At 46.1% G+C, this 25,798-nt stretch overlaps 1 long non-coding RNA gene across 2 annotated transcripts; it reads right to left on the reverse strand.

Moving 5' to 3' along the window:
• Positions 1 to 25,709, reverse strand: LOC102452571 (uncharacterized). Of its 2 annotated transcripts, none has more exons than XR_012896428.2 (5): positions 25,581 to 25,709; positions 23,175 to 23,298; positions 20,683 to 20,729; positions 2,313 to 2,400; positions 1 to 169 (listed from the first exon to the last, which is right to left on the reverse strand). It is a non-coding gene; the product is annotated as an uncharacterized LOC102452571 (long non-coding RNA). The 2 variants fall into 2 exon arrangements; XR_012896427.2 differs by having other exon boundaries at positions 1 to 374.
• Positions 25,710 to 25,798: the final 89 nt, after the last annotated feature.

Below are 25,798 nucleotides of genomic sequence, written 5' to 3' on the forward strand. Positions count from 1 at the left end.
TTTTAGATCATCTTTATTTTTATCAATGGCAAATATTATTGGCGACAACAACTTATTTATTCATTGCAAATTCCTTATTGGTGGGTATTCACAACACTTGAAGGACAGCGGGCAAATAAGGTTGTACACACATAGACAGGCATCTGCAGACTTGCATTCACATTTGTTTCTGTTTGCAAAAAAAAAAAGCACAATCGTCAATGTCATATTTGTGCTTTTTACTGCATAGTGAGCACGTCTGCTGGCATAGCTGAGCTAGCACTACTGAGAGATGTGCAAAGAGCTGTTAATGGCAGGCTCCTTTCAAAAGACTGGGTCAGAGTTTCCTCTCAAGTTTTCATAGCTCCATTTGCTTCCTTGGTGCCACTCCTGAGCTGGTAAGCAAGAGAAAAATCAGTTCTGGGATGTGCTGGGATTAGGGTTCCCAGATGGTTTAACCAAAAATACCACACACACACATACACACACAGACACACACGGTATGTCTACACTACCCCCCTAGTTCGAACTGGGGGGGGTAATATAGTCATACGGAGTTGCTACACGCGGCACGGGGTCCGAACTAGCCGGCATTTAAAAATGGCGCCGGCCGGCTTTATGCAAATGAAGCCCGGGAAATTCAAATCCCAGGCTTCATTTGCAACTCCGTATGACTACATTACCCCCCCTAGTTCGAACTAGGGGGGTAGTGTACACATGCACACACACCAAAAAAAAACACCAGGGAAAAAATTCTGTTGAGAAAATAAAAAGGGGGGGATCAAAATTGTTAAGTAAAAAAACTAGTGTGGTCCCTTAAAGAAAAGCTTTTGAGGTGCCACTCACCATCTTGCCTCCCTGCGCCAGGCCAGACAGCTGTGGAACCCAGTAAGCACCCAGGATTTTCGCCTGCTGGCTGGGAAAAAATCAGAAAATACCGGACATTTTAGGTGTCCGGTATTTTCTGAATTTTTTTACTGTAGAGGAGGCAAAAATACCGGACTGTCCAGTTCAATACCAGACACTTGGCAACCCTAGAGTGGATCAATGTTACCAGATGAAAATTACTAGCTGAAAAGGGCATATTTAGCCAATTTTCAAACAGAGGTGCAGTGTTCTCTCCCAGGGGAACTTTTTAAGGTTCTTTAAAAAGCTGGCACTGGGCCCAGTTCATCACTGAAATTCTTAAAACTTTTCTAGAAAAATTGGTAGCTTGGGAACTAATTTGGCTCAATTTTCAAAGGTCCCCTTTTCCCTTCGTATGAGTTCTAAGCAGGGATTTACAGTTTCTCTTCAAAGGACACAAGAGACACATGGATAGTGACTCAAAACCAGATAATATTTAGTGATTTCAGCAGAATTCTGTATGGGTTTTCAGCTTTGCTTGGAAGTGGCTTCATCTTAAAGTAAAATTCAGGGGGCCTGAGTCTTCTCAGCTCAAACCAAATTATAAACTTTCAGTCAAATCCATCTTACCTTACTTGTGCAAACAATATCCTAGAAAAGCCTGTGGGGTCTTAGAATAAGGCAAGCAAGATTTGCCCCCTATAAATTATTTGAATGCACCCTGCCAGTAAGGTATCTTTCAAAGCTTGTATTTGTCTCTATACCACTGTTCTCTACAGGACAGGAACTTACATTTCTAAATCCGTGTCATAAATATTTCAACAAAAATACTGGACACACTTGACATTATATCACAATCTACATGACATTTTATTTAGAAAATACCGGACATTTGTATTTTCTCATTTATATTTTCTCAATTTGTTTCCTGAACAGAAAGCTCAAATACTGGACTGTCTGGTTCAAAACTGGACACCTGGCAACCCTAGTGATAAACCCCCTACTGTGAATAGAAAAGGGAGATTACCTTTTTGTTCACATAATTAGGGACAGTGCATTTGAAGCAGGAGACTCTGAAGTCTATTCCTGATGCCACTGTGCTGTTGAATGAGGCTGTGTGTGAAACGAGCTGATGGATTTCTAGCTGGCCACAGATTTGTCATAATATTACTGTGTGATATATGCATTATATACCCTGTGAGTACTTCTTATACTGAGTGTAACTGGGAAGAGGTCACTGAATGAATACTGTAATTGTGACACCTCTCCCCCCCCCCCCCCAAGTTTCCTCTCATGAAAAGAGGAATTTCCAAAATGATTAAGGTGGAGTTTACACTGAAAGCAGCAGGGATTCAATTGCTTCATGTATAATAAATGCAACTTATCCTCCCTAAAACTATATCACTTTGAATATATTAAATATGCTGCTGACTGCATGTCTTTTTCACACTGTATTATTCACTGTATTTTTTTTCAGACAAACCCACCTGCTACTGATAGTAAGAGATATTCCACCATAGGAAACCGATTCCCTGCCAGTCTGTTACCATTCACCAACTTCATTAGGCAATATTCCTGTTTGGGGATAGAAAGATCTGGTTTGTTTTTCTGCATCACAGCTGCCAATTTAAAAAAAAAAACTTTTTAAAAGAAATCATGGACAATTTTCATGTTTAGTGGAAAAATCTAATGTTTTGATCAAAATGGCATTTAAAATGGTTCCTAAGTTTCCATTTACCAAAAATATAGGCTTTTGGAAAATGAGAAATTTTAACTACAGAGTTTTGGGGGTGGAAATGGACTCACTTCAAACCCTTTGCCACAAAAACAACTCAGAATTTGCTTTCACAAAGTCGGTATTTCATTTTCTCAAACAACACTAGATACAACACAATAATGGGCTGACAGTGATACAACACAGACCGGTTTTCCCTGGGTGGATGATACATAACCTCGTTCTAATTATGTTACAGATCCATGCATTGCTTTATGCAGGACTGTAGGTATAAACCAAGGTTCTAACATTCTTCTGTAACAGGAGTTGGCCCCGTAGACTCGCAGCCCATTACTAGACATATTTTGCTGTAGGCCCATAGATTACCTAACAGGGACATACATTGTGAAAGGAGTGGTATAGTCAGTAAGGTAGAATTTGGTCATCTGGCATGTTATAAGTGTTCTGAGATTACCCAAAAACATTCAACAGAACAATCTGTGACTGAATCTTAGATTCTATATTGCCAGATCACTGCATTGACACCATAACCAGTGCTGAAGGAATAGTCAATATTCCCTCCCCTTCTGTTATTTATCAAGTCCTGGGTTACCTGGGTCTTTGCAGTCATGAAGGATCCAGAAGAGCTGGAGTAGGCAGGAGACAAGTGCAGTAAATCAGTAGCTATTGTAGGAGAGGTGATTTTAAAAAGCCAACCTCCTCCCCACCAGGCCTTGTGGAAGAAACTTTGTCTCCAGAACTTAGCTCCACAATCTTCAGTTGTCTCCTTGCAACAGATCAGCAAGAAGGTGAAACAGCCCTGAATTTCCAGGATACTACATCATCCCCAAAAGGATTATCCTTCCCCTTCTTCAGCAACGGAGGTACTATCTCCACCCACGTGGTTTAGATGATTCATTGCAGCTTAACTTCCCCCCCACACACACACACACTTGCTCTCTCACAAGCCAAAAAAACCCTTCTCTTACTAAATGAAGATGAAGCCTCTGAATGCTGTCCATTTTTCATAAATTATTTGTGAGCTCTAGGCTTTCGTGTCGGCGGGGTATGTCTGTGGTGCTTGCGGGCGATTGATTGCCTCCCTTGCGTTCCAGGGAGCAATTTGATTATGATATAATTAAGCCTGACAAGGTTATCAGATGACCCTCTGCAAAATTGTGAAGCACTTTCTGTCTTTGGCAAGTTAGATAAATGAAGCTTTTTCTGGGAGCAGCACAGCAAACCAGCATGGAGAAAATGCCAAAGGGATACCAATGGCTCGATGCCATATGTAAGGAGAGAGGCACAAGTCCGACTCCTTTCCAACGCATGCCCCATTGCCTCCATCATTCACACCCCTCAGACTGCTGGGGCACTAACTTTGGTATGTTAGTTTATGATTCTTTTTGAGGTATGCATTTTCACATACAGGTTGAACCTCTCTAGTCTGGCACCTTGGGACCTGACCGGTGCCAAACCAGAGAATCTGCTGGACCGTGGGAGGTCAGTATTGTCTAGCAGCATGACCAACACTTCCAGTGCTTACTGGGCTCTTAGAAGACATTTAGGGGTGAATTAGAGCTAAATTATAGCACAGAACGCTGACAGCCGGGACTGGTGGCTGTAAATAAACTTTATGGGACTGTGGGAAACTTGGTTGCACCCATGCTAAGTGCACATCCAGCTGACTAAAATCATGCCGGACCATGGAGGTTGCTGGACCTGAGAGTGCTGGACAAGTGAGGTTCAACCTGTACTTTGTTCAGAGTCACTTATGTTCCAGTTTCCAACCATCTTTCTGCAGTGGATATTGTTTTATAAATGGACAGCTGTAGCCTACCCATAGAAGTGATAATGCTTAAGCTGTAGAATGTGGTGGTGGTATGAAATTTTTCTCCAGGGGATAAACTAGAGACTTGGCTTTGAGAAGGAAAGTTCTCCTCTGCCAGCCTATGGGAGGAAGGTTGCATCACGCACGGAAGGCTCCCAGCAGGGTTGGCTCTAGAGAAACATTGTTCATGCTGGTTTGAGTGGCAAGCAATAGGACTTTCATGGTGGCATGGCCACCATGTCTCTGTCCAGTACCAACTCTGTCAAGCTAACAACTTAGTCCCAAGCCACCATGTGAGCCAATGGCATAGCAGTCTACTATGCACCAACTTGCCACTGTGCACCAGGCCTGCTGATGGGGGCGGGGGGAAGGGGGCAATTGCCCCAGGGCCTGGAGATTCAAAGGGACCTGGAGCTCCTGGCCACTGCCTCTGCTGCTGTGGCAGCAGCAATGGCTGGCGCCCTGGGCTCCTTTGAATTGATGCCAGAGCGCAAGAGTGCTGCTTTGCATGGCTCTGAGGGCTGCAGGGGGAAGGGGCAGGGAAGTGTGCTGTGGTCTGGGCAGTGCTAAGGGCTGACTGCCCATACCCTTGTCCCCTCTGCCCAAGGCTCCACTCCACGATGCCTGCCCTGATGGCTGTGCTCAGTGTTTTGTGATCTCTGCTGCCCTGCAGGCATGCACCCCTCTCCCCTTTAAAGCTGCAGGAAGTATCTGACAGCTGAATGAGCTTCTCCCTTTGGGGAACAAAGAACAAAGCATTGGAATGCTCCTGCCTGTTCTGCCCTGCTAGGAACACAGCGGCAGGCAGACTGCTGCTGCAGGGGGAAGGATGGAGAGACTACTGTACTGCTTTGACATTCCTCAGCACCAAGAGCTCATAGAGCTAGGAAGGAATCCCAAGAAGCGCAGGAATCAGTTCTGCTTTCCCACAACACTGCACTGGGGGATGCTCACCCCCCATTGCTTCGCTCTACCTGTCAGTAGGGGAGCTAGCAATGTGGCAATGAAATGTCGGTAATATGAGGCAGAAATACTGGCTTGACCAATTTTCCCTTTTGGCGACTTTTGCATGTCCACAGCACTTGTGTCACCGAATCTTCCCAGTGTAGACATAGCCTAAGATTTTGTGCTGGCAGATCACCAACTGGTGGTTCTTGGGACCTTAGCTACAGTGATGGCAGCACAGTATATCACACATACAGGCCTGGCTACAGTACTTATATTGTCATTTTAATGGCTGGCTCATAAATCTGCAGACTTGCCAATAGTCACGGGGTGTTTGGAAGGAGATGGTGATCATTGCTCGGAAGGCACCTCATTTACATAGAGCCAGAGATCATACTGAGAGCAGCTCTCTGGCACGGTTGAGTCCAGCAGCTCTGACGGACATTTTTTATCTCTGAACTTTGTTTTCTCTTTGGGAGGAACAGGGAAGGTTTGTTTCTGTGCACTTGCAGGTCTCTATGGAGTCAAAACAAACTCCCCAGACTCGGGGTAAGTCCAGGAGCCGCTGTCAGCCAGGAAAGTGCCGGTTTGGGAAAGGAACGCAAGATTGACTGACATTAGTCTGCGCTGTGCTCATACTCCTTTCACAACCTTCTCAGGTTGAGGGGCCAAGGCAATGAACGCGTGTACTCGGAGTCCACAGTAAAGGTCCCTGTAGAGCTATTCTACACACAGACTTGGCCTAAAATTACAAAGTCAGTTTTTTAACTCACTGATTTTGGACTCAAAGTGTTTTGTTCTCAAATCAGTGACCACACACAGCCTTGCACAGACTTTGTGTGTAGACCACCCTTAGTGCCCACATGATCAGTAAGGTGTCCATACCTAGAATGGGCATGTTTCACAGTACTGTCTCAATGGGGTTGCCAGCACTTCCTCCACACGGGCTTTATTCTCCTATGTGCATAACTTGGTTTTAATACTCTAAAGATGGCCAAATTTCTTATTGGTTGTGAATTTAGCCCTGTCCTCAGCAAGTAAACTTTCCCATACTGAATCTCCTATATCCAGAAAGAGATGACTAGATCTCCCATCGACTCCAGCTACTCTTTGCATCTTGGTGGCACACCGGCATCAATGGGAATGTGCTTGGAGAACCATTCATCACGTCTACACTGCAGCCTCAATCCATCTTATAGTGTAGACAAGGCCTCAGATTAATCTAATGGCCTACGTGTGGAAATCAATGTCAGTGAAAAGGCAGAAACAATTGAAACTTGTCAGATGGGCAAAATTCTTGGCATATAATTGAGTGCCCTTAAATATTCTTACTCTTAAATAATGAAAATTATTCATGACTCCTCTTTCCCTTTAAAAACCAGTGGGTTGCTATCTATCTAGCTATCTAACTTCTGCTCTCTAACACTTTCTTTCTTAGCAACACAGATCCTCTGGATTTCTTTTAGTACAGGGAGCAGGCATTTTACTGTTGATTTGAGACACCTCCCAAAAAAATTCTTGTCCTTTGCAAATATTTATGCCAGAGCTAATAAAGCCACTGAAATCATCTTGCATTCTGCAGTGTATGTAGCTACTTAGACATGAGGGAGAGACTTTGTTTTCTGTGTATTGCACCAACAGAAGCCTTTCTGTCATACAAAAGTCACTGAAAACACTTACAATCCCCTTCTTCCTCCAAATACTTACTGAGCAAACAACCAAAAACGTACCCCAAGCAGCATTTTTATCCTAAAAGGGAAGGCATGTGAGAGAGCCCCTCAAGTCCTCTGGGGACTTTGCTATTGCTGTAGTTTATATGGAAGACGCTTAGACATGACCATGATGAGTGTTGGTTCAACACGTGAGAACCGAGGGAGGGACTCTTGATGCTGGGGGTGGGAAACCAAGACTGAGAGTCAGTTCAAGATGGAGACAGAGACAGAGCAAAACTCTACTCTTTCTCTCCTGGGGATGATGATGCTTCTTCCTTTATCTCCAGCAGAAGTCATCTCCATTGAAAGTGCATGTTTTGCTGCCAGTGCCTGGAGCCGGTAGACCGTTTAGTTCTGGTTTGTATCTGAAGGCAAACCTATCCAGCAGGGCAGTGGCTGCAGTCACCTTACGCACCACTGAAAGACGGTAATTAAACTCCTCTTTGTAACAAAAACCCTATTTTCTTTCACATGTAAATGAATCACATAGGGTGGAATTGGGGCCCCAAATGAAGTAAATGGCCAAATGCCTGTTGTCTTTCATGGAGACAGGATTGCAGCCATCATATACAGACTTCCTTAATTGCATAATTAGGAAAATAATAACTTATACTAGATGAAGATCTGACCCAAAAGTTGGTGGTTAGGTCCATCAGCGGCTATTAGTTTGCCAGAGGCTGGAAATGGACGACAAGAGAGGGATCACTTGAGTCCCTGTTCTGTTCATTACCTCTAGGGGCATCTGGCATTGGCCACTGTCAACGGACAGTATACTGGGCTAGATGGACCTTCGGTCTGACCCAGTCTTGCCATTCTTATGGCACCAGGGGTGGTGTAAGTGAGCACTGTCTTCACTGGAATTACTCCTGATTGTATCAACAGGTGTGTTGTAAGCAAAACTCGTGAAGTCATTCTGCCGCTCTACTCTGCGCTGGTTAGGCTGGTTGTGTCCAGTTCTGGGCGCCACATTTCAAGAAAGATGTGGAGAAATTGGAAAGGGTACAGAGAAGAGCGACAAGAATGATTAAAGGTTTAGAGAACATGACCTATGAAGCCAGGCTTCATGAACTGGGCTTGTTTAGTTTGGAAAAAAAGAAGATTAAGGGGGGACATGATAGCGGTTTTCAAATATCTAAAAGGGTGTCACAAGGAGGAAGGAGGAAATTTGTTCCTCTTGGTTTCTGAGGACAGGACAAGGAGTAATGGGCTTAAAGTGCAGCAAGGGAGGTTTAGATTGGACATTAGGAAAAAATTCCTAACTGTCAGGGTGGTCAAATATTGGAATAAATTGCCAAGGGAGGTGGTGGAATCTCCCTCTCTGGAGATATTTAAGAACAGGTTAGATAGACATCTGTCAGGGATGGTGTAGACGGAGCTTGGTCCTGCCTTGAGGGCGGGGGGCTGGACTCGATGACCTCTCGAGGTCCCTTCTAATCCTATGATTCTATGACTCCTGTCTGAGAGGAGAATCGGGTGCTGTTTTATGCTTTAGCATCTACAACCACCCCACTAAACGTGTATTTGTCCCGCAAAAAGCCAGGTCTGCGATCCAAGACGAGAAGGGCTGCAGGGGGCTCTAGCCACATGTCTGTATAACTCCTGTGCCCTAAGCTCCCTTTGGCTTCATTCCTTCAGGGAGAGTTTTGAGTGCGTGGCGCGCTAAGCTGGCAAATGAGAGCTGAATGGTAAACAAGGGCTTAGTCACCTTTCCTGGGTCCAACTGGGTCAGTGACCTAACAGAACAGTTCCTCTCTGCCCTCCAGCCTAGCTCTTATTAAAAGCACTTGGATTTCTCCCTCCTTCCCCACCATTAAATCAATACTAATGGGCTATGTCTAGACTGGCAAGTTTTTCCGCAAAATCAGCTGATTTTGCGGAAAAACTTGCCAGCTGTCTACACTGGCTGCTTGAATTTCTGGAAAAGCACTGATGATCTCATGTAAGATCGTCAGTGCTTTTCCAGAAATACTATGCTGCTCCCGTTTGGGCAAAAGTCTTTTTCCGAAAGACTTTTGCGCAAAAGAGCCAGTGTAGACAGCACAGTAGTGTTTTCCGCAAAAAAGCCCTGATTGCGAAAATGGCAATCGGGGCTTTTTTGCGGAAAACCGCGTCTAGATTGGCCACAGACGCTTTTCCGCAAAAAGTGCTTTTGCAGAAAAGCATCCTGCCAATCTAGACGCGCTTTTCCAAAAATGTTTTTAATGGAAAACTTTTCCGTTAAAAGCATTTTCGGAATATCATGCCAGTGTAGACGTAGCCGTGGTGAGGAGAGAACACCCTGCGTGACAGCCTTTAAAATCGGAACAAACCAGAGCCCTTTGGGAGTGTTGCTGGGAATATCCTTCGCTGGTTTCTAATATACCTCCCTGTTCTGTAGAACAGAATGTTCTACTCATGAAAGGAGGACACACAAACATTCGCCCCCTCCCCATCTGCACACACAAAATCCAACGCCAGCTACTGATGTGGATGTGCTCCCCTTGGGGCAACTGAAGAGGGAAGGGGACAAGGTTCTTGAGGGTATGTCTACACTGCAACTCAACACCCCTGGTGGTCTGTGCCAGGTGACTAGGGCTCGCAGGGCTTGGGCGAAGGGACGGATTAATTGCAGTGTAGGCTTACGGACTTGGACCTTGAGAAGTGGGAGGGACCCCGAGTTTGGTCTGCAGCCCGATTTCAGAGGCCTACCCTGCAATTCAACAGCCCCACAGGCTGAGCCCTGGGAACCGGAGTCAGCGGGCACAGGCCAACCGTGGGTTTTTATGTGCAGTGTAGACATACTCACAGCTCCTCAATGCAGGGGAATAGGTGGCTCCTACTAGGCAAAAATATGGGCCAATGGGGTTTTGTTTTGGTGCTCAGCACTCGCCTGAAGTCTAATTTCTATTTTCAGTGACACTCCCCAGGTCCCTTTTCTGTAGTCAGCAGGGGGCAGCTGAGGACAGAATTTGGGTTACAGTTTGGGTGTCTTTCTATTTTTCAGCAATAGAGATGTAGCCGTGTTAGTCTGGTCTTGCTGAAACAAAAGACAGGACTATGCAGCACTTTAAAGACTAACAAGATGGTTTATTAGGTGATGAGCTTTCATGGGCCAGACCCACTTCCTCAGATCAATATGTGGAAGAAATCTGAGGAAGTGGGTCTGGCCCACGAAAGCTCATCATCTAATAAACCATCTTGTTAGTCTTTAAAGTGCTGCATAGTCCTGTCTTTTGTTTCTGTTTTTCAGCATCCTTCTCAACTAAACCGACATGCCCCGGCCACTAGCCCTCCTGGATGGTCACAAACAATGCAGCCACTTGGCCTTCCTGGCCCTGCAGAGGGCTAACCGCTGAACCCCATTGGATGGCTCTGTGGAGCAGCGCTGCATACACATCTAATGCCAGGGTGCAGCAGGGCTGTGCGATAAAAGGCATCCTGGGAAGAGATAAGCAGGCTCGGTATTGAAATCCTGTTCCCCACTTTGGCATGGGAGGACTAAAATGTCTCTATTCCTGGCAAGCTGCCTTTACGCCACCCACAGATTAGATGCAAAGCAAATTCAGGCCAAACGTTCACCACCCAGATTAAATATCACCCCAGGGACAGCGGTGCCAGAGCGGGCAGCACAGGAAGCGAAGTGGTGTCAAATTAGCATCCGGAGAACAATAAAAAATGGACAAATAATTTGGAGGCCCTTTGGGCGTCTGATCTAATCTTCTCCCATGGGTCTGATTTTTCTCACTGCTTTTCCTGCTATTGCAGCAGAGCTGGGCCAAAAGTTCCTGCGTGTTTAGAAAAGTAGCAAGGGAGGTAAGGTAAGAAGGAGCTCGCTGCGGTGCATACCAAGTGTCGGGCATTAAGATATTGCAAAGGGATATTCTGAAAGGGGAGAAAGGGATTCTGATCTCACTGCTGTTTTAAACGGGTGTCACTGCATTGAGCCATACTCTGCTCCCAGCAACAATGGGGCCAATCTGCTGCTGTTTCACTGAAATCAGTGGAGTCGGTCAATATTAGGTTTACACCTGTGTAACTAAGAGCCGTGTAGCTTAGTGAGTTGCATCAGCTGAAAACAGTTACTCCCAATTTACACAGGTGTAAGTGAGATAGGAGCTGCTCAAACAATTCCAACAAATGGGGCCTTATTTTGATTGAGGGGACCAGTATTTTCCAAGCCATGAATTCCTGAACCAGATGCTACTCCTGCTGCTAGTCAACTTAGGTTTTAGTTAGCAAAGGCTGTTCCCGCCACCATTACCTGTATCTCGCTGGCATGCATTTCTTTTTAATAAGTTGAGCACTGAACACTTACGTCGCTACCTGCCATGGGAGATACTCAGTCCACTAAATCCCTCCGGAAGGCAAGCATTTCTTTAATGATATTGTCTCCAATGGGGTGAGCGATGCATTTGACACAGGGTTCTGCTCACTCGCCGTGTGCCTCACATCTCTGGTGGGTTTTTTGGCTAATTGTGGTACGAAATCCAATAAAAGGTAATGATCGGGAGAGTAAGAAACTGTGAGGATGTGGGGGAGGGAAAGGTCATAGTTCATGTAGTCTGAGAATAGCCTGGTTTTTAGCAGTTCCTGGTTGCTGAAGCTATATGCACCTGAATTAAAATTTTGATTTATTAAACAGAGTTTGCTCTACGAGTTTGTTAGTATTATAGCAATTCCTGAGCTGGCACCAAACAGATCAAGCAAGTTCCTGGAGGACTGTTGCTACCCTCATTTACACCAGTGTAAAACTGCAGTGATGCCACTAAAAGTTATGGTGGCGGTGCAAGCAAATCATACACAGGAATCCTGACCGAGGGCAGATGCAGGCACAGAAAGGAGACCAGGGGACAACAGCGGAGGAGTCTCTGGTGGAGTCCCAGGAATAGGGTGGGCATTTGGAAGCCCAGAAGCAACTTGCATGGGCACATGCCCTAATAGAGGTCCCAGTTTTCTGAGTGATAGGAAAAAGAGCATAAATGGAAAGGGAGAAGCTAGCAAAGATAATCCTCGCCCAGAACTTCATCTCCAGAACCATGGCTCTGGGGGGAAATGGATCACCAGGAAATGCCAGGGTGGAGGCCACAGCAGTAGGCTGGATTAACCATGTATCATTTTGCAGAGCCAGTATTGGTGCTGTGAAAATGGCCCTGCTAGTTCTTTGCTTATTTGAAAGTGCAGACCCGTGGGTCCCAAAATGTGATGTGTAGAGCTCTCTTGTGGGAAGATGACTGCGCACAAGGGCTACATCTAGACTGGCATGATTTTCCACAAATGCTTTTAATGGAAAAATTTTCCGTTAAAAGCATTTGCGGAAAAGAGCATCTAGATTGGCACGGACGCTTTTCCACAAAAGCACTTTTTGCGGAAAAGCGTCCGTGGTCAATCTAGACGCACTTTTGTGCAAAAAAAGCCCCGATCGCCATTTTCACCATCGGGGCTTTTTTGTGCAAAACAAATCTCAGCTGTCTACACTGGCCCTTTTGCGCAAAAGTTTTTGCACAAAAGGACTTTTGCCCGAATGGGAGCAGCATAGTATTTCCACAAGAAGCACTAATTTCTTACATGAGAGCGTCAGTGTTCTTGTGGAAATTCAAGCGGCCAGTGTAGACAGTTGGCAAGTTTTGCCGCAAAAGCAGTTGCTTTTGTGGAAAAACTTGCCAGTCTAGACACAGCCCATGTGTTGGCCCTCAATCTTCCTTCCAGCAGCCGTATTACTGAAAGGAAGTTAAATACAGCAAATGCTTTCCTAATTGTACTCTCCCCTGCAGCAATGGCTGTAGTTGTCATAGGGATGTTATTTTATCCCCAGCAAAAGAGGGAGTGGTCTGCCCAACCGTGAACCGGAATGATGGTCCATGGTTAAGATGCGTGTCAGGGTTATCCGTAATAGCCAACATAGCTTTGTCAAGAATACATCATGCCAAAAACTAACCTGATTTCCTCCTTCAATAATGTTGCTGACCTAATGGACATAAGAGGGGGAGGGTAGGGTGTGTAGCAGTAGATGTATTATACCTTGATTTTGACATAATCCCACATGACAGTCTCATAAGAAAACTAAGGAAATATGGTCTAGATGAAATTACTAGAAGGTGGGTGCACAGCTGATTGAAAGACCATACGCAAAGCGTAGTTCTCAGTGTTTTACTGTCCAACTGGGAGGCCTTATCTTTTGGTTCTTTTGGTCATGTAGGGGCCAGTACTAAGTTCCGTACTAGCCAATATTTTCATTAGTGATTTTGGTAATGGAGTGGAAAACAAGCTTATAAAATTTGCAGGTGACACCAAGATGCTTGCACGGTGAAGCCAGGATTAGACTTCAAAATTACCTAGACAAGTTAGAGAATTTGTCTGAAATCAACAATGTGAAATTCAATACTGGAAAGTGCAAAGAACTACTCTTAGGAAGGAAAAATAATCAAATGCACAAGTACAAAATGGGCAGCAGTACTGAAAAGGGGTTATAGTGAACCACAAATTGAATACAAGTCAACAAGGTGACCATTGCAAGAAAAGCTAATAACAGTCTTGAGTGTATTCACAGAAGTATCATAGGTCAGATACGGGTGGCAATTGTCCTCCTCTGCTCAGCATGGGTTAGACCTCAGATGGAGAACTGTGGCTGATTCTGGGAGCTGCACTGGAGGAAATATGTGGATAAACTTGAGAAAGTCCAGAGGAGAACAACAATGATAAAAAATTTAACAAACCTGGTCCATGAGGAAAGGTTAAAACTGGACGGCTACGTCTAGATTGGCATGATTTTTCGCAAATGCTTTTAACTGAAAAGTTTACCGTTAAAAGCATTTGTGTAAAAGAGCGTCTAGATTGGCACGGATGCTTTTCCGCAAAAGCACTTTTTGCGGAAAAGCGTCCATGCCAATCTAGACGCGCTTTTGCTCAAAAAAGCCCCAATCGCCATTTTCACGATCGGAGCTTTTTTGCGCAAAACAAATCTGAGCTGTCGACACTGGCCCTTTTGTGCAAAAGGACTTTTGTCCGAATGGGAGCAGCATAGTATTTCCGCAAGAAACACTGATTTCTTACATGAGATCGTCAGTGTTCTTGCAGAAATTCAAGCGGCCAGTCTAGACACAACCGGCATGTTTAAGAAAAGAAGATTGGAGGCAGGATGTGATAGCAATCTTCAGGTGTGTGAAGGACTCTTACAAAGAAGGTGATGAGCATTGCTCTTCATGTCCACTGAGGGTAGGATAAGAAATAATTATCTTGTTCTGCAGTAAGGGAGAGTTAGGATAGATATTAAGAAGCTCTTTCTAATGATAGGGAAAGCTAAGCACCGGAATAGGTTTCTGAGGGAGGTTATGAGATCCCCTTCATTAGAGATTTTTAAGAACATGTTGGACGAACACCTGTTAGGGATGACCTAGGTTTACTTGGTCCTGCCTCAAGACAGGGGAATGGACTTGATGACCTTCCCAGATCCCTTCCAGTCCTAAATTTCCATGATTCTATTATATAAAGCCAGTGCATTAGTTACCATGAATCAGACTGCACTACAGTCACAAGAGGAGGAATGTTATAGCTAATAGGAACCTTTAAAAAACACCTAAAAGAGCTTTTCCATATATCATAGTGTCATTATTTTCCCCTTCCAGAGCTCAGAGCAAGTGCTGAATATTCTATGGAAATTCTGAGAACTGGCTCTTTTAAGTGGCACATTGCTTCCTTTTTTAGGCCTTATAAAGTCCCACATTACCAGAATTAAAGTCAGTCACTAGCGATGAATGCCCACAATGCACCACAGCTCCTGGAGCTGTGATGGGAAACACCCCATTTGGGAGGAAAACACACATCTGCCAGATGAGTGTTTCAAAGAGATATGATGACTCTTCCGAGCTGCTCAGAGGATTGATCTCGGGGAAGTGTTAATGAGCAGAGTCCTCATGAGGCAGTTAGTGGAGCAGGTTAATTTATCACAGGAATATCACCCTATTACACAAATAGTATCTTCAGATACTTACCGGGAGACTGGCCCTGTGGTGACTGAGATTGATCCACTGGGGATTGATTTAGCAGGTCTAGTAAAGACCCACTAAATCAACTGCCAATTGCTCTATCATAGACTCTGGTACTCCATCAGAACAAGCAGCGTAAGGGAAGTTGATAGGAGAGTTTCTCCATCAACACCCCACACACACGGTGGAGACAACTCAGTCTGAAGTATGTCGACTTTAGCTGCGCTATTCACATAGCTGGAGTTGTGTACCTTAAGTTGACATTGCTCCGTCGTGTAGATCTGCCATCAGACTCAGACCTGCTGTAACTCCATCCATGTCAATGGAGCTACAGCAGGGTTGAATATCAGTCCTTGTTATTGCTGAGGTGAGGGATCCTCTGTCATTCCTGGCCTAATCTCACTGGCCCTAATTATATCTCAGAAGGGTTCGGAGTAAGACAAGAATCCTGACCAATAACAGAATTGCTCTAGAAAGATCATCACTTTTTAGGAGTCTTAATGCTTCTAATGCAAATGCCATGGAACCTGATTCATCTTCACTGACACTGGTGTAAACTCTGGGTAACTGTGAGTAACCAATCAAGGCAATAGGCCATCTCTTTACCTAGGGTTCAGCAGTATAGCTCTCCTGGAGTCAGTGAAGTTATGCTGATATTATACCAGCTGAGAATCTAGCCCAGTGAAGCTACATAAGTGTCAGACTAAATATATTATCGTAGCAACAAAAGAATAAGCCCCCATGCAAATGTTATTTCTTGTGACACGTTAGCTGCTTTGCCTCTGCTCCCTAGCCAGAAGCAAGAATTGCAGAGATTGAGGAAATTGAAAAATAATTCAGAATTAATTTTGAACCTCAAGAAAGATGGCTATTTTGGGGCAGAGATTCAGGCTAGTTCTCACTGCCTATAATCTAATCCCAGTGGCTATTCTGATTCATGGCCAAGTGGTAGAAACTGGCAGCAGTTGCTTTTAAACAAGGCTGCACTGTATTTTTTTTTTTTTAAGAAGTGCATTTGGTCTCAGGAGGATGCATCAACACTTTGATGCCGAGCAGAAAATAAAAATATTTGCACTCTGCTCATTTCCAGAGCTACACATAAAATGGTTCCCCGTAGGGCATATCCAAGAAAAAGACACTAGAAATAAAATATAAATTTTAAATAGCAGTAAAATGGTTATAGCTTTTGAGGTTATGAGTATTCAGCTTTTATTGCTATGAAAATCAATTTACTGAACTTAGGTTTACTGCAAAATTAAAAAAAAACAACCTTAAAATCTGAATTCATTTTGCTTCGCTGGGGTTTTTATTTTATAGTCGATACACTAAAAGGAGATTCACTTCCCCTAACAGATGCCACTCAGCACTGAATCTGCAAACTATGTGCTGTGTTGAAGCCGTTTTGTTAAACATCTGCTCTGACCTGCCTGCATCTTGCCTTTCATTTTCCCCTCCCTCGGAATAGGAAAAGCAGATTCAGATGTTTGACTTTTTTTCAGGACTGACACACTTTCTTGCATACTGTCACGGGCTCCCTATTTGGGCCCCTATATCTTTATATAAGGAGCGGCCAGTAATGCTGGTTGAATGAAAGTCGCCCTGGCAGCGGGGTGGGGGGTCCGGGCCCTTCCTCCCTCCCTCCAGACCCCGACCCAGGGCCCTAACACCAGGAGCTGGGGATCCTGATGGCAGCAGATGGGGGCTTGCCCCTAAACACGCCTGCTCACGGGTTCCACAACCCTCCCTGGGTCTGTTCCTACCCCGCCGGTGAGTCTGGCCGAGCGCCCCCTCTCCACACCTACGATGGGTGGGAGATTACCTCCTCTGGCCCCCTTCCGTCCGTCGCTTCCCCCTTCTCCTCGCCTCCTCCATCCCTTGTGCGTTTCTCCTGCTCCCTGCTTCCCCTGCTGCCCTGTCCCTCCTCCCTCTTATCCGTGGCCGGGTCCATTTCACCCTCTCCCGCTTCTGGGTGCCCCACCCCTCTCGCCGTGGTCGCACCGCTGACGTCAGCGGGCGTCCCTGGTGCGTGGAGATGACCGCCCGTCTCCGCGCTCACCCCGTATGCCGGCGCCGTCCAGGCTGAGCCTCCCACCCTGCTGCCAGAGTCCGCACCTCCCGGCGCCAGTGGGTGATGGGGTTGCCCCACCCCGTCACACATATCTCCTCCAATTTATTAGTGAATTTATGTCTGGTAAAACACCAGATTGGCAACTGCATGATGCCCTCTCTATGGACACAGAACAGACGTAGCATGGACAGTGGTAACTTGTTCCTCCCAACTATCCTGTCTAGCTGCCTCACAGTTCTTGTGGGAATTGTGGGATCACCTCTAGGGGTGATCTCCAAACTTGTTCAGTCTTCTTCGCCAAGATGGCAGGCCATGGGGCAGTTAGCCCATGCTGATGATAGCTTTTGTATCGTGGACTAGGAAACTCCTATAGTTTTTCCTTTCTCTGTAAATAACGTAGCTGGGGTCACCATGTCTTAAGCCAAGCTTGGTGCTGTCTTCACATTGGAAGATTGATGTAAGCAAATGCTCCCGTCAGCATCCCTTACTCCTCTTGCGAGGAGTACTGGCATTGAATGGAGGTGCTCTCAGTGTTTGATTTAGCAGGTCTTAAATAGTCCTGCTAAATTGAATGCCAAAACATGGATTGCCAGGGCATAAGTATGTGGCCCTAGACTTCAAGAACACTTCTTCCTTTAGGATTTCTGCATTTCTATGTGTGTCGTCCTGAATGAGGAAAGTGTAGGCAAATTATTTCTGGCTCCAAAGGCTGTTCGTTACAAAGAGGAGGAAATGATAATTCATAAAGAAGAAAACTCCACTGTATGCAGACATATATTAATAAGTAAACCATTTGTCTGATATGGACACAAGTGCAGTTTGCAGGTATTTGGCCCCATTACACTTCAGTCATTCCACTCTGCTTTATCTGTCTACCAAGTAACACAAACATTTATGAATCTACATTTTTAAGGCTTTTAAAGGTGTATTTAAAATGTGTTTTCTTTGAAGTCTTATCTTTGCAATTGCTCGTGTACTGATAAAAGCCACGTTTAGCTGCCTCTCAAGGAGCTGGCTTGAATACTGTCTGTGCCTGAAATATTTCATTCGCCTGGGTCAGAGTGACAGGGAAGAGCATGCAGGAAGCAACAGGAAGCTGATAAATGCTGCCTTATAAGTGGCATTTGTGTTGTTTCATGCAATGTAGTGTGTGCTGGCTTTTCCCCTGTTCTTGTGCAATGGAATGGCCATTCTTGCAAGAAGTGGCACTGTCAAGATTGACTGGCAATAATCTGTTTGGGTCTTTGTTCAGTAGAACCCCTTTATAGTGAACTCAGACACAGTAAGGCTCTTTGTATGCATGTTTTACTTCTCTGGAAAGCTGCAGGCTCCTCTATCACACTCTCTAAATAATGGTATTTATGGCCATGATGGACCAAGGAGATGTGTATGGATATGGATTTGAGAGGTCAGTCCACATCATGACTTAGGTTTGGATTCTGGTTCACTCTGGCATATGGATCTAATCTGGAATAAAAGTCACACTTACTGGCTGTTTAGACAGAAAATGAAATGAGCATCCCAAATAATTTCAGCATATCACAATGTGTAAACTGTGATTCGGGCTGCAGTCAGTGTTCCCTGTAAGCTGAGTGCTTGAGTGGCCGCTTGGGAGAGATTCAGATATCACCCAGCTGATCAGATGAGTGCCCACAGCTGGCAGCAGGTGTTTCAACTTGTGGTGCACATCTACACATGCCTCAGTGCATATAACAAAATTTATTCCTCACGGGATGGAAAGAATTAGAGGGAACCTTGGTTATAATGAATCGCCATTGATAGCTATGATGCTCTGTGTAATACATGACTTCACTATCTCCATGGCATATTTCCAGTCTTTCCCCTTCCATTTAAAATAAAGACAATATCAACAGCCAGTGTGAATACCCTAGACAGAGGCTTGACCAAAAGCCCATTGACGTAAGTAAGTAGAAAGGCTGTGATTGATTTCCATGGGCCTTGGCTCCAGGGCCAGCCCAAGGGTTTTTGGCGCCCTAGGTGAACTATAACTTTGGTGTGCCTCCCCCCCACCCCCATACATACACATTTAGTATAGAAAAAAAGGAGAAGTCTAGAACGAAATATGTTGGCATTCAAAATGAACAATATAAAACTAAACCTAAAAATTTTTATTTATTTTTTTCTACTTTGCATTAATCCTAACACAATTATACTGGATGGTGTAAACTGCCAGTAGCTGACACTTTAAAGTTTTAACCGCTTTGAGTTGTATGCTGTGTTTCCGGTCAGTGCTAAAACGTCTTCCTTCCGAAAGAACCAATGTGGGGGAAGTTATGAAAATCTTTATTCCTTCACACTGAATGAATTCTGGTTTTGAGGTGCAACTCTTTTGCACTGGGCCATCGATCACAGCTCGTACCATGGAGGAACACCTATTGGGGGTAACTGACCAGCCTTCACTAAGCAGCAAGCAACACTGACTCCACTGTATGACTGGACAACACTGGGCTACTGAGAATGACTGGACTACCAGACCCTGCCCTGGGCAACAAACCCAGGCAGTGCTCATTTGAAGCTATGCCATGAGACGTTTTACCTGTGTTTACACACACAGCTGGTCTCCACAATGTGGAAAAAATAGCTCAGTGTCTGATATGGCAAGAATGCATTATTTTACAAGTACGATATTTGATACTTTCACGTAGAAGAGACTAGAAGACTTACCCAGTGTTGCCAGGGTCCTTAAGAGCAGCGAGCTGGTGCGGGGGCGGAGGGGGGGTGTGAGTTGCAGGAGTCAGGTTGTGGAGTTGAGGAGGGGCGCAGGGCAGGTGGCAGAGGGACACCCCACTTGCTGGCTTGGCCCCCGGGAGAGGATGGCTGCGCACTTCACTCGCTGGCTTGTCCCTGGGCCAAGGGAGTTGAGGGCCCTGCCTAATGGCTTGTTCACCGAGCCAGGGCAGGGGAGACCCGGAGCAAGGGGGGTTGCATAGGCCAAATCCACCAGCACTCCCCAATCCCAGTCTTGGGGGCAGAGGAGAGGCCAGGTAGGCTAGCCAGGGGTGTATATGGCTCCTCTTGGGGGGGGGGGCTTTTCTCCCACCCACCCCCCATGCTGGTGGTGCTTTTTCTATCCCCCACATCTGGCAGGGACCTTTTCTCTCTCTCCTCCTCACATCTAGCAGGGGCCTCCCCCCCCCCCCCCCCCCATACAACAGGAGCCTTTTCTTTCCTTTCCCCTGTCCAGCAGGAACCTTTTTTCTCCCCCACTTTTCCGCCAATGGTCTTTTCTTTCTTCCACCCATTCAATAGGGGCCTTTTCTCCCCCCTCCATCCAGCAGGGACCTTCTCCTCCTTCTCTCCCCCAGTGCTCTGATGCTGCAGACTAGGGCTGGAAGGGAAGGATGGGGGGGGGGCACTTACTTGATCCAGTGGCTGGCAAAATGGTGATCTCCAGTCCTAGCTGGCCACACTCTTGCTGATGTGGCTGCCCCCAGTGGTCACTATGCAGTATAGCATCCCTCCAAACAGCCCCCTCCCTTTCAACGTAATGGAAAACAATCCCATTCCAAGCACTTCCCATTTTCCTGGTACAGGCAAACCATGACTTTGCTTTCAGTTAGGAAGAGAGGAAGCTGCATACCAAATGTGGTGTTCTTAGATCTTACCGTTCTTGAACAAACGGACTCACAGGTGGACAGACAGATGCACATTTCTAAAATATATAGATAGATAACATATTAATATATTTTTAAATAGAGAAAAAGATCACTTCTGTTTAATTTGGTACCCCTTAAAGTTAACCTACATAGTTGGACTGGCCCTGCTTGGATCAGAATACAAATACAGACAAAACCCTTCCTAGCAACATAAACAGTACCATCAAGCCCACAGGGAAAATTAATCAGCAAAGCAGATTCCTTTTTTGAAATTCCCAAGGAGTTTCTACAACGACTGATGAATAAACCGGGGACCCATACCTTAGTAATTGCCCCTTTAATTACAGGCAGCTCTGGACAGGTAGCAGTTATGTTAATTTGGTGAAAAAACTCTAATAATGTGCAGCTATCATAGATTTAGCACTCTGCCCCTGTCAGGGCTGTGGCTGACTCCCTCCAATACTGCCTTACTAGTGAATAACTTGGAATAAAGAACTCCTCTCTGGAAAGCAGCCATGTTCTTTCAACCTTGAGCTCAGTAACCGTTTCATAGTTACTTTCCTTCATTTTCTTCCTCAGAGTTCTCGGGTACAACTTGTCTGAACATATGCTGAACCTGATAAGCCTTTGGCAGCCTCCCGAATAAATTGCTTTAATAAAAAAAGGTAGCTATTTCGTCAGGAGATGCAAGTGAGGGCGGGGGGGGGGGGAGCAAGACACAAATGTGAAAATAGTATACAGGCAAAGGGATCATGTGATCAGCGTGGCAGTTGAGGTGTTAGGAACACAAACAAAACGTAAATTACCACAACTTGAGCAATCAGGCCATAAATCGGAGATGAAGGCGATTGCTAAAGCCTTTTACCTGGAGGTTTTATTTGCGTATTCATTTCTTTACAGACCACAAAGAAGAGACACACTTCCTATCCGAGAGCACAAAAGACTCATTAACAATGCTTTGACAAACCCACAGAAGGTGAGAGAGATGGAGACAAGAACAGAGGAGCGGCTGGAGCGGCCCTAAGGGCTGAGGGGGCAGTGTGTTTTGCTCCAGGAGGTGCTGGGGGTGGCTGCCCCAGTCCTGCCCCTTCCATATGAAGCCCCACCCTTTCTGGGAATGCAGAGCTGCCCCCTCCCACACACATAGAGGAGAGGTGATACAAAAGCCACTCCAAGGGCTGGACAGTGGCACCAGTACAGGTGTTTCTTGAGAGGAGGGAGACAAATTCCAGTTCCCAACATGCATCCCCATCAGGGATCACAGCTGGGATCAGTCCTCCCCATTCTCATGTTCACACAGCACCTGAGCTGGTACTCATAGACTTTAAGGTCAGAAGGGACCATTTTGATCATCTAGTCTGACCGCCTGCACAGTGCAGGCCACAGAATCTCACCCACCCCTCCTAGAATAATCCTCTCACCTGTATCTCAGATATTGAAGTCCTTGAAATGATGGTTCAAAGACCCCAAGATGCAGAGAATCCTCCCACTAGCGACCTGTGCCCCATGCTACAGAGGAAGGCGAAAAACCTCCAGGGCCTCTGCCAATCTACCCTGGAGGAAAATTCCTTCCCAACCCCAAATATGGTGATCAGCTGAACCCTGAGCATGTGAGCCAGACACCCAGAAAACTGCTAGGACTTGAGTTCTCTGCAGACCCCTACCCCCATTTCTCCCCCCATACTCTGCCAGGCAATAGGAGACTCTCTGTGCCCCAGGTTGGAAAACCACTTGACCCAGCTGTCACTCCATCTGGATGGACCGGCGGACAGACCTGTTTTGAATGGACTCCCATGCACCCAGTCACAACTCCACTCACTGCAATTTGGCCTGGCCTGGCCTTCGGTGCAGTGATGTGGTCAGGTTGGATTTTAGTGACGTTGTGACCATGCAACCAGAGCAATGCTCCAGACTGCTGATTTAATATGGGACCACTGCTTAACAATGGTTAGACCATGTCCCCATGGCTCTACATCCTGGAGAACATTGAGGAAATGCAAAAACCTTGGACAGAGTAGAAGCATTGGCCTTCCCCCAGACCATGCCCAGGGGCAAGATCCAGCCTACCTAAAACTTTGGTCAGGTCCGCGGACTCCATCTGGCCGCTTTCTACTTATGTCCTGCTCCACTGTGCCACGCGGTGGCTCAGGCAGCAGGATCCTATTTAAATAGCTCATAGCTCCTGGTTGCAGCTCTACCCTGGTAGAGCTAAAGCCGCAAGCCCTTTAAATAGCCACAGCAGTCCCGGGAGGCTGCCAGGCAACGCAGTAGTGGCAGGGCTGGGAGCCCTTTGTTGTGTTTTTAATTCAACTCTTCTGGCCATAGACAATTTGGGAGGGGGGGCTAGTCCCCCCCAGCTCTGCCCCAGGCCCCGCCCCTTCTGGGGGTGGAGCCAGCCCATGACCATGTACCAAAACTCAGTAAGTGGCCCTCCTGCAAAAATTATTGCCCAGCCCTACCCCAGACCCTAATTGGTGCCCTGGCCAGATCAGGACTCTTACCGCATGCTCATGAAGGGAGTTCTAGACCCCTCCAGTACTGCTCTGTGCTTGCAACCCATCTTGCAGGTAGAAGTGTGATGCGGGAGAACAGTGTCCCCACCAAGATTCTTCTCCTTCTCCTACACTGAAGAGCAACAAACATGATGAAAGGTCTAGAGAACATGGGCGATGAGTGAAGACTGAAAGAATTGGGCTTGTTTCTTTTAGAAAAGAGAAGACTGACAGGGCACATGATAGCGGTTTTCAGGTATCTAAAAGGGTGTCACAAGGAGGAGGGAGAAAAATTGTTCTCCTTGGCCTCTGGTGATAGGAAGTTTTTCCTAATGTCCAACTTAAACCTCCCTTGCTGCAATTTAAGCCCATTGCTTCTTGTCCTGTCAGGGTGGTTAAACACTGGAGTAAATTGCCTAGGGAGGTGATGGAATCTCCGTCACTGGGGATATTTAAGAGCAGGTTGGACAGACACCTGTCAAGGATGATCTAGATCAGGCATGTCCAAAGTCCGGCCCGCGGGCCAATTGCGGCCCGTGTTCCGGTTTAATACGGCCCCCCAGGTAATTTGGCAATATCTATCTTTTATGGCCCCCAACGAATCCATATGTATTGAGATGAATACATTGTAAAATCTCAGTTAGTCAGTTGGTCTAAATCAGTTATAAATATATTTGGACACAACATGTATACTTGGTGTTATGTTCCTGTTCATATTTTTTTAACTTAAAAGTTGACAGACAACCTTTATTACCAAGAATATGTAATGTACTTTACAATGTTCCTGACGTATATTTCAGCTTCCTGGATTTTTTTTACATCTGGCCTTCAGATATGAAAGGCAGAGTGCTTTAACACCTGTTTAGATTTGTCATCCATGTGACGAAATGAAAAGTATGCCGTTTGCAATACACTTTGCATAAAATAGTTAATTTGCATTTAATTTTAATGGTTCAAAGAATGTCAGGCAAAATGGTCGGCCCTCACGCATGTTCACTTCATCAAATCTGGCCCTCGTTGAAAAAAGTTTGGACACCCCTGATCTAGATGGTGCTTAGTCCTGTTGTGAGGGGAGGCGACTGGACTTGATGACCTCTCAAGGTCCCTTCCAGTTCTAGTGTTCTATGACTATGACTGGTTGATAAGATGAGGTCAGAGACTTGGCTCCACCTCTTCCCACCGACATGCCGGCCCGCCTGCACAGCTGTCCCAGGAAAAGGAGTGGACCAGGGGTGAGACTCCACAGAGCCAGAGGTCAACAGGGATTGGACTGAGACTCAGGGTTGTAAACCAGACCCTGTGACAAACTGATCCTTTACTCTGGACAGATTGTAAATGTCCAGTCTAACCCGGTGTACTTTACAAGGGTTTCTTGGAGTATCCGAGTTAAGGCCCTGGGGCTATGTCTACCCTCCCAGGTTATTCTGAAATACGTTATTTTGAAATAATAACTCCCGAAATAACTATTTCGAAATGAGCGTATTCCTTTTCACGAGCAGGAGCTGTTATTTCGAAATAACAAGCCCGTTATTTCAACATACCAGGCCTGTCAGTGTGTTGTTTTGAAATAAGGAGCATTCTTTCGAAATAGCTCCCCAGCATAGACATGCCCTAACGCAGCCATGGCCAACCCACAGCTCACAAGCCGCATGCGGCTCTTTCCCCCACAAAAGTGCAGCTCGCAAAGCCACTCCTGCGGCCCCATCCCCGGCTTCCTCCTCCCCGGTCCCCAGCTTCTCTGTGCTCACCGGGTCGTCAATTCAAAATGGTGTCCGTCGACAGGAGCCTGATATGGGCCAAAAGCCTAGGCTTGCTTGCCCCTTAAAAGGGCAGCCTCCTTCCCCCCCCCATTGACAATTCTGGGGGGCTTTCCTGTTTCAGCTTTCTTTGTTAAATGGGGTTGGCCATCCCTGCCCTAAGGGTCCAGCTGACGGCACTGTGTAGTAGACAGGCCCACCGACGGGGAACAAAGAGGGCAACTGCCCTGGGCACCAGCGATTCTCCCGGCCACTGCCACCTGACGCCCCAGGCCCTTCAAATCACTGCCAGATTGCCACACCGTGTGCTCCAAGCAGCCCTAAGCACTTTGGCGGGGGGGGGGGGGGAGCTGGCGTGTCACGCTCTGGTCGGCCCTGAGGGCTGGCTGCCCCAGCCCCACTCCTTCCACCCAAGGCCCCACCTTTTCCAGGAGTGAGGAGCCAAGTACCCCCACACTCCATCCAGGGGCCCATCATGGCTGTTGGCTCCCCTGGCAGCAGAACCACGTGTAAAGCTGTGTATGGCTACACACACTTAGACCCCATTTTAATACAGACTCTTAGAAATAATATGTAATGCTTTTCATTTTCAAAATTAACTCATCCTGTGTAAGGGAGCTAAAGAGATACTGTAACCTGCTGTCTAGTGTGTATGTACCTCTACTCCCTATTGGATGGAATCTAAGCTGCCCACCAGTTTGTCATCGGCAAGATCAGGTTGCTTCCTGATGAAGATTCTGTAGCTGAAGTGATCCGGGCTTGTGCTTTTGAAAAAGGGAGCTTTTAGGTACAATTCTTCAGAGCCACTAGAAAATTCTGAAGGGCCATTCCGTTCAACAGCAGAGTGACCACTGTGAAGTCCATTCCTTGCCACAT

This window comes from Pelodiscus sinensis, chromosome 17, assembly GCF_052426305.1.
Source record: "Pelodiscus sinensis isolate ZL-2025 chromosome 17, ASM5242630v1, whole genome shotgun sequence".
In the NCBI taxonomy this organism is placed as follows: domain Eukaryota; kingdom Metazoa; phylum Chordata; order Testudines; family Trionychidae; genus Pelodiscus; species Pelodiscus sinensis.